The sequence below is a fragment of the Pundamilia nyererei genome, unplaced genomic scaffold, assembly GCF_000239375.1.
Source record: "Pundamilia nyererei isolate P.nyererei 1_Seehausen unplaced genomic scaffold, PunNye1.0 scaffold00058, whole genome shotgun sequence".
Taxonomy (NCBI): Eukaryota; Metazoa; Chordata; class Actinopteri; order Cichliformes; family Cichlidae; genus Pundamilia; species Pundamilia nyererei.
In genome coordinates this window covers 3,059,794-3,073,641 of record NW_005187459.1, presented here as the reverse complement: position 1 = coordinate 3,073,641, position 13,848 = coordinate 3,059,794, and the positions used below count along the sequence as shown (strand labels likewise).

At 40.8% G+C, this 13,848-nt stretch overlaps 1 protein-coding gene across 1 annotated transcript in view; it reads left to right on the top strand.

The window, feature by feature from the left end:
- LOC102208512 (utrophin-like) overlaps positions 1-13,848 on the top strand; it is a 36,144-nt gene that overhangs the window by 2,192 nt on the left and 20,104 nt on the right. The window lies entirely within an intron of this gene.

The following is a 13,848-nucleotide window of genomic DNA, read 5'->3' as shown; positions in this document are numbered from 1 at the left end:
AGCAGAAGAAGGGGAGGACAAGAATGTAGGGATGGTTTTAGAGAGAGACACACCCACTGATCACGTTCTCTGCAGATCGTTCCATTCCATAGGTTAATATTTCGTAGACACCGCCCTCAGAGGGAGAGACTCTTACAAACAAGTTGTTGTTCTAGTTAGAGGAGTGCTTTAGTTGGTCTAAATTAAGGTAATTGGAGGACAATGCCCTGATGTTGTGTACCCATCTTGATTTAGTCTATTCCTGGCTCTTTGAACAGTACATTTAGTTAGAACATGGCAAACTGGAAGAACAATATAAGCACACATTTTCCTATGTCAGAGGAGTCTAGAGTGACACTTTGCATTGTAAGTTTATCATTATACATCCCGCTAAAGAGGTTGTTAAAGGATGTCCCATTTTAAAATTGGTGCCCAGGTCAAATGGACTGACAAGATACAAAGAAAACTGGAGTGTAAGACAGAACAGAGGAAAGCAAGCTCATCACTCTTATATCAAACACTTTACCTGTACGAGTAACTATTACACAAACATTACATCAGCCAGCTATTATGATCAGCTGAGCAACAGTTGTTATTCCTGTTTAGATTTTTAAAAAATAATTTACAGATTTCAATATTTATCTGTCTGCACAGACAGAAGTTTAAAACACCCCCCCAGAATCAGTCTGCCAAAGAGTTCAATCTGGCCTACTATAGGGCTATGGAAAACATGGAAATTTCAAAGGAGAGTATAATATGTGGCTTTTTAACTGTATTTGGATCAGTTTTACAGGCCTCTTACTGACAATGATATAAAACATAAGCCTATCATATACTTAAAAATAAGACTTTTCTGCTTTAAACAGTAAAAAAAAAGTTTTTCTTTGAATTTGCACATGATTTATTATTATTTTTAAATTACAGGATAAAGTTGTTTATTTCTTACAGTGTAGTCTCAATGAGCCGTGTCAATAGGTTTCTTTGGTGTCTTTGTGATTTGGAAAAAGTGAGATGTAATAGTAAAATTGCAGGTTTCTTTTATAAAACATCTCAGGATTAAATGTGTAGTCAAACTGCTTTAGACTGACGGTAAGGGGAAAATGTTTTGGGTATTTTCAATAGGTTATTAGGCAGTAGCCTTACTGGTCTGGCCCTCTTAAAATGAAATTGGGCTTTATGTGGCTGTTGATATAAATGAGGTTGACCCCTGTTGTACTAAAAAAATTCAGTGTCAAAAATGGAATTAATAATATGAAGAAGTGGGGAAAAAACAGTGTCTTTCAATTGTTATTTTAACACACTGATATTGGTAATAGGATTACCCTGCTATATGTTAGGCTAAAGTGTTACTTGACCTATTTTAGGTCATTGGTAAGTAGGAGCTTCGGCCTTGGAATGTTTCTACTTTAATGTTCCTATAAAAAAGAACACATATAAATATATTTAAAGCCTGTGTTCTGGGTTTCACCATAGCCCTCCCCCCTTCTAACTCCCAATTCCTGCTGTAAACTTGTTAAATACAGTAAAAAGAGGCCAGTTCTCATGCCAGCTTTCCTCACCCACCCAGCCTCACAGCACTGGTGGATTCCATGCCAGGAATTCCACTGTGCCGATGGAGTTTGTAATTTATAATGCTTGTCTCCAGACCACAATGCTTTTCTCACAAAGATTCAGGTTTCCCTAGCAACCCTAAAAGTAATGTTTTCTTGTATGGCAACAAGGGAAAAATTTAGCACGTAGCATAGCTGCACAAAAAACGCAACTTAGAAAATACGGCCGCTCACATGTATGTCGAGGTAACCTAGGAGCCTCGGCACAAGTGGTTTTTATCTTCTCTTTGACGATGGAAATTTGTGGTGTGTGTTTGTAGTTGGTGGATAAATATGACAGAAATTAGCTGTTCTGTTTTAGAATTCAGAGAGTACGCGCTTGCTTTGAAACCAAGGCAAATCTGGGAAATGGCTTCAGGCTAAACGCTGATAAAATATCATGTGGTCTACCCCGATCACTATAAAGTCTTCTTTCTTTCACCATGTTATAAACTAGTGAGGCTGATTGTTAACAGTGATCCTTAGACACCCACCCAAAACTGAGTTTGTTTCATGTGGTTTCTGTCATCATGAGAAAAAGTCTACACAGAGCTGAAACATGGGGTATTAGAAGAGTGACAAGCAGGTGAGTGTGTGTGCGCCTGTGTGTGTGTGTGGTGAGCAGGTGGAGGGATGTTTTTGCAGCTGGGAAGACAAGCATTAGCACACTTGTTAATCTCCATGCCGGCCACCATGTGGGCATGTTTGAAAGGTTGGAGAATTCATAGCCAACAGCAGAGCGCGCGCTCAAACGGTAAACTCTGTTTTTTGTCACGCTTAGTGACTGTCACAAAGTTAGCGCCAGGCGTCCTGATCTTGCAGAGAGAGTGAGCACGTTCGTTATTGCAGCTGGCTCGTTTTCCATTTGGTGCTTGACTGAGATCTCACTGCAGTGTAGGTTGGAGCAGGGGTGTGTATGTGTGTTACCAAGTTTCCTATGAACTAGCTATATAGTCACTCCGTTTCACAGACAAATGCACATTAGTGTCTCTGGAGGGGCGAGGGGAGGTGGTTCAGTGTGTCAGGTTACTATCCAAGCTTACAGTGGATCAAGGAGGAAAGAAAACAGAGGAAATGGGGTGGAGGTTAAAGCTGACGGAGCAGGTAATGTATCTGCTAGGGATGCACTGATCGAACTTCTTCCATCTTAGAGTAAAATAACTTGAATATACAACAATGAATAGTTTACAGTAAGTGTATTTATTAGTAAAATAATAAATGACAGTGGGATCAAAATAATGAAACATATAATGGCTAGCACTTCATTTGGCACTGTTGTGTTTTCCCTTCCTGCAGCCCTGGGTTAGATTGTTACATATCCAGCTGCACCTGAGAGGTGGGAGTGACAGGAGTATATAAAACCAGCTCACTCACTCACTCACTCACTCAGACAGAGAGAGAGAGAATCCGGGAGGCTGCTTGCCAACGTGTAGTATTTTTGTTACATGCCTCTTTTTACAACATACTGCACCTACCTTCACAAGCATCCATGCTGGGCATTTCATCACTGATATGTGCGATTACTCATCTCATGTTTAAATATTTCTTTGTTAAATAAACTAATTGAACAAGCTAAGCCTTGTCTTTTTGTTGCCAATTTGTTGCCAAAGTTGGCAGCTAGTCGGTTTGTCATCAGTTACCGTGCTGTGTGTTTAAAACACCTACCACCAAATGCATGAAGACTACGGTCTAGTGTATGTAGTAAGTTTCTTTTGGTTAGGTAGCTAGTAAGGGAAGAGTGTGCCTTACTGCTGGGTGTTTCATACCAGTAATTGTTAACCTAGTGTTGTACAACAATTTTGTATCAATAACTGTTTTTTATTCTATCAGTTATATTCTGTGGTCCAGTCCCAGAAGTGTGTACAGTATATTTTACACTATTTTTGTGTGGACATGGCATCTGCACATGAGTTTTTTCAAACTCCCAGTGAACAGTTGTTAACTGCTTACAAAAAAAGAGCACTGGGAAGTGGCAGAGCATTTTGGCATTGATTGCTCTAGACTCTCCAAAAGGATGAAGTTTTTTCTATTTTAAAAGAAAAGCTTATTGAGAACGGTGTATTGATTGCAGAAGGTGGCCGCAAGGTAATTCCATCTGCGTTAACTTTTGAACAGCAGAAAGAGATGTTAATGTTGCAGCATCAACACACTTTGGAGTGTGAAGAAAAGAGAGGCAAAAGAGCAGGAAGTGGAATTGAAAAGGTTAAGATTACATGTTTGTCTGTATGAAGCTGATTTCCCGAAGGTTATAGAGAAAAGTTTAGAGTTTCCTGGAAACAGGAGAGCCAAACTTATGTGGCATTTGTTTGGGAGCTAACAACCTTGTTTAAAAAAATAAGCTCATATTTTTATGTTAACATGTTAATTTCATTTATTTTAATGTAATTATACTAGTGCAAAGTAATGTATTTGCATTGTATCATCTCAGTTCAGTGTGAAAGTCATTAGAAGACTGGATACCAGGATCAGGCTCAGTCATTGCAGAGGAGCCTACCTTGTGGTAATGCTATTCTTTTTCCATAATGTAAAGATGTATGGCTTAAACACATAGCTTAATTTGTGGAACTGGAGTTTAACTTGAAACTCCAGTTCTACAAATTCATCCTGGTTCCTTCTACTTAAAATCTCACTTGATTCTACTGCAGTCTTTACCCTCCCCTCCCCAACACAGCCGAGTTTCTCACAGACAAAAACACCCAGTGGAGGAAGATGAAATGGCATCTCTTGGATCTCCGCAGATGTGGTCATATTACACTCAGATTTAAAAATCAATCCAGCAGTAGTCAGAAATATCCTCCTCTTGTTTGTTCTCGTTAGATGACGATCATGATGGATCTCTTAGCCGCTATCCACATAAACACACACACACACCAACTTCAAAGTGCAGAGAAGTTTGGGTACCAACTTGTGCATGCCTGGAAACATCTGCGTTGCAAGTTTTGGTTATGTGTTGAGGTACGATGTGAAACCTAGTGCTTCACAGATTGAATTTATCACAAATCTCAGCACAATGACAACATAAATTTAACACATCAATGGGGAAATTGGCTAAAAGTCGCCTTGATTGGCGAGCTGTCATCGTTAACTTTGACCATGTCTGACACCATTGTCCTTCTGCACAACCCTGTTGCTGCCATTCAGCTACGATAGGCTCGAGTCCGCTCACCAGTTGAAGATGAGTAAGCAGTTAAGAAAATGAATGAATGCATACTTGCATGCATACATACCTCACATGTGAAAGAAAGGTGGGGAGCAAACAGGTCAGGCTTCTGATTGCTCTTAACACTTTCCAGAGTTTTGTCTTTTCTTGGATTAGCATGATGTCAGTAAGAGGGGCTATTGTTAATCCCAGGCACACAGCTCTGGCTATTAGCACACAAATCTTCTGTTCATGATGGACAACCAATCAGGAGAAAGGTTGGCCATGTTTCACACAGCATGAACTGAGTGGCTGAAATTGTAAATAAGGATTATGTTAAACGATGCATCATGCAAAACTACTCTAACAAAGTCCAAGAATTTAAAGCTGGAATTTAGGGTAATAAGTCTCCTATAATTAAAATAAATAAATCACTAGCTGCTGCCCTCCATCTGACCTGTAGGCTGTACTGTATATGGTAAAGTGCTAATTTTGTGGTTTGCCACATTGCAAATCAGTTCTGAATGGGATAAGAGGATGGTTAGACACACTACTTGACACAGTTACAGCTGGATTACCTTATAACCGCTAAAGTCCTGCCTTTACATCCTGTCTGTGCGTGTGCTTTTCTTCTTTCCATTCCTGAGTGCATACAAATGTTAAAGGTCATATATCACTCACAGGGTTAGCGGCTGTTGTTTAACATCACACGGTAATGAGGTGAGAAACAATCACCCGATCCTTATTTGTCACTTGAGAGCTCTGTGGAGGAGCCTGCTCTAAACCTGAGTCAGTACCTGACCTGGCCTTGTTGTTCTCTATTGTTTCTGCTCTTTGTTCTGCTCTCCACTCATCAGTATTGATTTCGTATGATCCATAACAGTATCTGTATAAGTCCCAGACAATATACTTTAAGAGCTGGTGGGTGCCTTGAAATGTTGTGTAGTGTAGTGTTTTGAAATTAGCTGACGGAGTCTATCCTACTTGGTTCCCACACTTTGTTTTGGTACATGCTTTGTGCAATATGTGTCACATGAAAGATATGAGGAAAAAGTAATTGGTTGACTGGTTGAAATGGGAAGCTTAACCATCAGCTTTATATGTGCGATGAGCCACAGACTGGATCATCTGCTTACCTTTGGGTGTGACACAATGTAAGACATATTTGTGTTTTCAACAAGAGAATGTGAATGTCACCAAGTGGGTGGTGTAGAGGGTGTGTTTTGTCACCATACTCGCTCAGCTACATGTCACAGATCCTTAATTCGGGCCTTGGCTTCTTGGAGCTGGGTGTACTCAGTATTTCAGCTGTTCTGTGCGTGCCTGTGTTCAAGAGTAACTGGGTGAAACACTGAGACGATCCGGAGTTGTTATTATTCTCATTTGTTATTGTTTCATAGCTTTGCTGTTACTTTAAAAACAGATTTTCAAGCTGTCAGTGAGTGCAATGATATACATGCAAAATGCTTATAATGGGTGTGTGTTTGCATGTGTGGGTAGCATGGAATACAAATCAAAACAAAGAGGCTTTCACTGTGTGCCGCCTCTTGATGCAACGTAATGACCTGAATTGTTTCTTTGCCTCTGCTTTTTTGGAGACTCCCAGGCTTGTTTGGGTCAGTGGGAGTTTTCATGAGTTTATTCCACTTTGAGAAAGAAGTTTCCACAGGGAACACGCAGCTGGATGTATCTTCACTCTATATGGGCACACAAGCCTCTCTGTGTTTGTGTTAATGTCTTTGATTGCAGCTTAATCTGGCTGCTTGGGAAATGGGAGGAAACTTTACTTTGCAAAGTCCTGGCTGGAAATGTGGGAATGAAGGCCTGGGCCAAAGCATCTCCCCTGGGTGTGGTTGTGTGTGGGACTCTGCCTCTTTGGTGCATGTGCATGAGCAGCATTGAGACACCCCGCCCAGGCAAGATGTCAAGCTCTTCAAGACCACACTGGGAATGGCAGAAAATCATCAGTCTTAAATGTTCCTACAGTTGTTAAACACTCACAGACCACTTTTTCCCCTCCTCCTGTGGATTTCTTATTTTCCACTGCAGGCACTTCCCATTTCATTCCTCCTTTCTTACCCCTTGTCCTAAGCTCATTACAGCTACAATCTATGTTGTCTATTCTACATTCTGACCTATCGCATCACTCCTACTTTCTTGCTACAGTACTAAATATTTTTGTTGTTTGGTGCATAAAATGATACAGATCTATTTAGTTATCATGCTAAAAATGTTATATAAAGTTGTGGCATGGTTATTTGGCAACTAGCATAGATCCATAACAACCCACTTTGTTTTTCCAGCGTTGCATAGAGAGGCTCAATAGAGATGGAAAGGACTGACTACAATGATACATGTGCTAATGAGCTGATGAAGTTCTAGGATGTAAACAAAGGAATCTACTTGAGTGGATTTAAGTGAAGGTCCAACATGTAAAAGGTTTGGATTTCCTAGTTATTCAATTTTAACTTGGTGTATGATGTGCGATGTTGTGTTGAGATATAACGATCACACAGACATTATTGTTAAAGAAGAACCTGTTTGTGGTTAAAAGAGAGAGAAGAAGCCACGTGACAGGAGAGGCTCACAAACCTGAAATCAATGTGGAATATCAGGAAGGGAGGCTGGAGGAAACAAACACAAAGTTAATTGCATCATTTCATCACCTAACTCCTGCAACACATCAACATCAAAGAGTGACAGCAGAGTAGGAAGGTCTCTTTTGGGGATTTTCTGTCAGCGGAGAATGGCTGTTGGTTGAGCTTATTTTGTGATCTGTCTGAACTGCATGCTCAATGATTGTATAGTTTCAGAATCCAGTTTGACAAGGCAGTTTGCTAACATGGGACTTCTCAGCCACAATCAGGTAGTCTCAGTCTGTCTGTGTCTGACCCACGTGTGCAGACATTTTGGAAACAAGCGAAGCTGGCAAAACATTGTTGGGTTAGTGAACTAATGCCAGATGATGGAAAATTAACAGGATAAATAATAGAGGTGGGAATCACCATAAATCCCACGATACGATATTATCACAATACTTAACGCACGATACGATATTATTGCAATTTTTAAAAATATTTTGCAATATTCAAATTCTGTACATAAAGGTAAACTTTATCAATATTCGTTTTATCTAATAACAAAGTCTCGCACTCAGTCTTTCTCTCATTTCAGTCAGTTTTATTGTTGACAAACTGAACGGTTTGTATTACAGTCTAGTCCAACTTAACTGAATGCAACCATCTGGTACAATTATAGCTATTCTGAACTATGCAATTTATGAAAACTATGCAGCCCATTCAGCAACTGAAGAATTTGAAAGTAAATTAAAACAAAATATAATTTTACATTAAATAAAGTTTTAAGCTTAATTAAGATAAAACATGTCTTAAATTAAAATAAGTAAACTGTCATGTTTTTTCTGCCAAAAAAAAAGTTAAACACATTTGGACAGTGAAGGAATGTCAGGATTCTTGCTCAGAAAAAGGATCAACATGCTCTGAAGTCAGTTCCAGTCCACGAAAAAAATTTTGTAACAAAATATCGATTTCTGCTGTCCCTGTATCGATACATTATTAGCAAACAAAATATCACGATACTGCACAGTATCGATTTTTCCCCCCACCCCTAATAAATAAGGAATGATTATAACATATCTCGACTCTTACCCTTCTTTCATTTCTCTTTACACAGTAAAGTACTTGTACTTCTGCTTTATCGAAAACATTTAAATCAGTGTTGTTGTTCTTGCCAGTGAGTCACAACACTATGGATATAAGCTAAATTGAATCTCAAAATAAAATCCAATCAGCATTTTGCTGTCTTCCTTTGATTATCTACCCCCGGAGTGCAGAGCGGAGGGCTGCACTGTACGCTGGTGACACTGTAGGCTGCAGCAGCTGAAATGCAGGATGACGCCAGATTGTGGCAGGTGGCAGGATTAATGCACAGCTGGGTTACCGTTTCATGATATTAAGCATGAATATGTCTTTTCACCTCACTTTGATGTGGTTAACTCAATGTCATGTCCATGAAATCCTCCAAAACTGTGTGTGAAACACCAAATATGATGTTTATATTGATTTATGCTTTGTGTGCATTCTTCTGAGATCATTTGAGAAGGTTGTACATCTATTAGTGTGATTACTGTAAATGTAAAAATACTGGGGTGACAGTTGTGCATTAAGCTGCAGAGCGACTGCACTGTCCATGCCAGAGGGTGATGTGTGTAGATGAATCGCTGATGGGCGGTCTCATCTCTGTGCATATAGATTTCATAAGGTCCTTTTGTATTATTCACAATTGAAAGGAGTTCTAGTGTTAGCTATGATGCTGAGCCAGGGAAAACTGCATGTACGCATGTTTTGCATATCTAACTTTATGTCTCACTTGCCATTTTTGACTTTTATGTTCACATACACATTTAGACTTAATATATGGCAAGAGTTAATTATATTAAGTTTTATAAGTAATTTTCTGTCTAATAATTACTGAAGCTCAAATACCAGACATCCAGGAAACCATCAACTTTGATTGTCATGTAAACTTAGGACTGTTTGTGGTGAGACGTGGAATGAAAGGGTTTCATTCATGTCTTCCAGTCTCTAGTCAGAAGTGGTATTTGGATATAAAGCATGAGAGAGATGTTTATGTGCATATTTAAGGGGGGAGGGGGGGCATTTTTGCATGGCTTCAGTGAAGCAGCTTGATGATGCTCTGGGGACGGTGTGTGAGGATGGACTGACAGGGGGAGGACGCCTGTCTCTGACTGACGCACCCTAGTGGAAAGTTCCTTTTGGTGTCTGCTTCCTTCACTCACTGCCAAAGCCAGCCTGACCCGAACCATTTCATTCCTCTGAGTTGTGACCAGACCAGCTGCCGCAGCTCCCTGTGGAAAGAAGTGGATTTAATTCAGTCAGACTCTGGAAGTTGGTCACCAAGCTGGAATCACCTCTTCTACTTCCTCTTTGTTAAGGAAAGGAAAGCAAAAAACAAAACACAGGAAAATATACTTTCTCTTTTGCCCTCACCCTCTGCCCTCTCTCTCATTTCTCTCTCTTACTCTTTTTTTTCTTCTTTTTTTTTCACTCTCTCTCTGTGGGAATAGAGCTGTTTGTTCAGTTGGCCCTCATTGACTAAATATATCAATGGGCAAATGGACTCTGGCTTTTTCCCTGTTCCCTGCTCCACTGCCCCGGCTGAGACCCTCGGTGAATGTCAGGACCCACGTCTCAGTTTTAACTCAGTCTGCTGTAACAGTTCTGTTTTTCTGAGAGTCAGGGACACTGCTTCACTTTGATGTAAACCAAAGGCAAAAGAGGTGGCTGTCCTAACCCTAAACCGTTCTGCTAAGGCACGCTCATTCTGGGTCGCGGTTATTTGAATTAGAGCTGTTGTTTCCAGCAGTATTGTGTTTGCAGGCGAGAATCAACTGATTTCACAAAGCGTACAACACACACACACACACACCTCTCTAACCTTTCACTTGCCTATTAATTATTTAATTAACGATCTGTTTTTCTCACTCGTGGTTTTTTCTCAGACTTGTGTGTGCGAACGTTTGTATGTCGTGACAGAGTGCCCGACCCGGCACCCCACATAAACCCACCCAGCGTCATCGATGAATGCTGTCACACCTCCACTTCCTCTTTCTCTTTTCTTTTTTTTCTTGTTCTCTCACTCACTCACTCTCCCACCACCCACCACTAACGCTGCTGCCACTACCTTGTCTTCCTGTTCCGGATTACTTGTTTTCCTTTTTCTTTTTCTCCATTGTGTGTGTATATATTTGTAAGGTCTGTATTGCTGTCATGAATTTGGGTAAATGGATGTCGTGGAGAAAGCGTAACTTTTTCAGAAGAAAAGGAAAGCATGAAAGTAGCCTCGATTTAGGTAAGCTTGTCTTGATTAACCTAAAAAGCAGACTAAACACACCGGCATTGATTCTGTTTTTCATAGCCGAAGGAGCGTAATTGTGAACGTTACCCATGACTTTGATCAATTGATCGATTCTTTTTCTTTTCCTCCTTGTGATTTTTATACAACCTCTCTCTTTCTGTCATATTTTAGTCGTGATGTGCATACTTTTTATTTGTGTGAATGAGATAGTTGATCATCCCTGGGTTTTATGGCTCCTTATCTAGCCAGTCAACCATCACGCAGCAGAAGACTGCTGATCAGCAGTCGTGTTGTGATTTATCTGCACAATGGAAGAGAGTGTGATGTCTCATTTTGTCACATCCACAAAACACTCATACTCTACTGAAAAAGTAACTACACGAAGCTCTGCAAATTGCACTGCAGAGCTTGCACCACCTCTTGATAAAGCTGGAGTAAAGATTGCCAACATTTACACATAATTGAGTTAAGCGTTTACATTTCTTTCACTCCAGCTCCTCTGTGTTGTGTTAAAGTTGGTTGTGAATTCCTTTCCAACCTTAGTTTGAGTTGTGTAGACTTCCAGCAAATGCAGATAGGAAAGTCAACGCCTCTGCCCCACCGCATCGCCTACTCCATAATCCCGTGTTGCATCTATGTTTGTGTGCCAATCTCTGTCTGACATGCCGATTTTTGCCTTTGTTTTCCTCAAACTTGCATTCTGTCCCATCGCATGCTGGAATGGTGCCGAACAGCGTTCATCTGTGTTCGCCCCCTATCACACGATGCATCATGACTCCCCACCCTTGGCTTGCCCTGTCCTGTTTCGCTCTGCTCCAACCGCTTTCCCTTTCCCTGACAGCGTCCCTGTTTCCCTCCCCTCTCCTTTTTCTCTCTGTTGCTGCATTCTTGCGATCTGTTCCTCTCTCTGTGGTCAAGGAGTGACAGACACATGGGAGAGACAAGAAGAGGGAGGCAGGAATATCGAATTCTTCTTTGCGCAGATACTCTTGGACTATCTCCTCCGGCTCTTTACTTGACTTCTGTTGGTTCTTATGTTGAGCATTACGGTGGCCTCTGGTAAAAGATGGCTCAGCATGGACTCAGTCTTAGAGGTAGGAACTTTTGACAGGTGTGCGCGCTTGTAGTTTGGTGGCAGCTAGGACCTTGGTTTTAAATCGTGCATATTTTTAGTGTTCTTGCAATCTGATCAAGGTGTAGGCGCAAGGTATGGGGTGGCTGGATTAAAAGGAGAGTGTGCCATGAAACGAGAGATTTTGTTTTCTCAAACTGTCTTTTTTCTGTTTTTCTTCTCTCATGCACTTTGTTAAATGCACCAAAGATACTGGTGGGGTTTACCAAAGGTCAGTTTTTGGACATTTCTTTTTATTTCTACTGAAAAACTGAACATATCTGAACAAGCATAGAAAAATACAAGCTATATTTGGACTGTTGTAAATTGGGCATATGGAGTTAAAACCAGTTCGAGTTCCTTCACATTCCTTCACTGCATTTATTATATTTTTTCTCTTTCCCTCACTTTTACAAGCAGCACAGGCGAGTTACACTGCTCTTGTTAAATCTCTGCCGTGTGTGGGGTGATCCGGCTTGTTGAACAAAATTCGTCACCCTGGCCTGACTTCCCCAAAGCCCCGTGCCCTCTCACCTCACTGTTTCTGCTCAGCCCTAATTACACGCACCTCTGCAGACCATGGGGGTGTTTTGAAGAATGTAAGTGGGGATATGGGTTAATCCATTTGGACGTTATGAGTGTTTTCCTTGCAAATTCCCAGATCTTGGCAAGGGTAGAGTGTCAACAAAGCTGTATGGGCTGGGGCAAGCTTAGACAAGTGACCAGTGGGGTAGGGAGGAGGAATGCATAGGAAATTATAGGAATTCTATTCATTCCTCTAAACCTACAGATTCAAAGTAATACACGTCTGCCAGCACACTTTGAGTCAGACTGAGCAGTATCCTTGTATGAGCGTGATTGTTGTAGGATTGTGTGTATTTCCTGTGTACGGTTTAGCGCCTTTCATTCAACCGTGGGTGGTGCTCTCCTGACAGGACAGTCCGTAGCCAAGGCTTCTTCCAAGGAGCCATCAAGGTGAAGTTCAGCATGTGATGCTTTTTTTTTTTTTTTTTTTTTTTTTTGGTGAGCTGTGTAGCAGCCAAGCCAAGAGCTCAGTTTAATGCTTCACCAATGACCTGAGAAAGGCACGCATTCAGTCTCATTATTTTTGGTGTAGCCACACTCATGCTAGTTTGTTGTTTTTCTTTCATTTACCTTTCCAGACACTTCAGCTAATGCAGGAGCTGTATTGTTGACGTGTTAGCCGTGCTCCTTCATCGGTCGAACATGCATTTTAAGCCGTTCGCTGAAACGGCGAACTGGGAAAACCTTGGGCTAAGATTTTAGTTGCTGGGTATGAATTAGTTAGAGGTAACAGCTGCTCACTGGTGTGGCAAACTTTGTAAATATCTCTGTTTGGAAAAGCTCCGAGCTCCCGTGTGTTTACTGTGTGGTGCTGTCGTGGAAACCCTGATGGTTTGTTTGATTTCTCACCTCAGTGCTTTCCACATAGTTTTCCCCGTTTTCTCTACTTTGCGGTCACAGGCTCTCTCCACCTGTGAGAGCGAGGGGGAGACCGGGGCTGTATATTTTATGTGTCTGCTCTTGTGTTCCCAGCTGGCTGCTTTGAGAAACGTGTGCTTCTGTTAATTTTTTTTAATTTTTTTGCTCCTTGAACATTTATGTTATATTATGTTTTTCAGGTGTGTTTGATTCTTTTTCTCAGGTTTGTCAGCACTGTTTAAACTTTAATTAACGTGCTGTTATCCAGCAGTTAGGGAAATGATTGCAGTTTGGCAGCTTGATGGATCTTGGCCAAATTTCAGGAAAAATAAACTTGTGTTATCACATCAGGTTCAAAGAGTGAACTGATTAGAATTTGTGCATCAAAGGTCACTGACTTCATGAAACATGCTTTGAACATAACTCAAGAATTCCTACTGTAATTGTAACAAAGTTGTTACTCTGGACAGAAATAGGTGTGAACTATAAAGTGGGTTTGAGTTTTTTAGAATTTATCACCTTGGTTGTTGTCATTCTGCAAACAGGATGAAACACTTTGGTCTTAAGCTGTGGTGTGGGTGCACACCCATGCATACCATGTGTTGAGAGTATGAGTTGGATCACTCTGCTGAACTCGAGATTACTCCTCCTGATGTAATCATTACTTCATTTTTTGACTGCTGGCAACC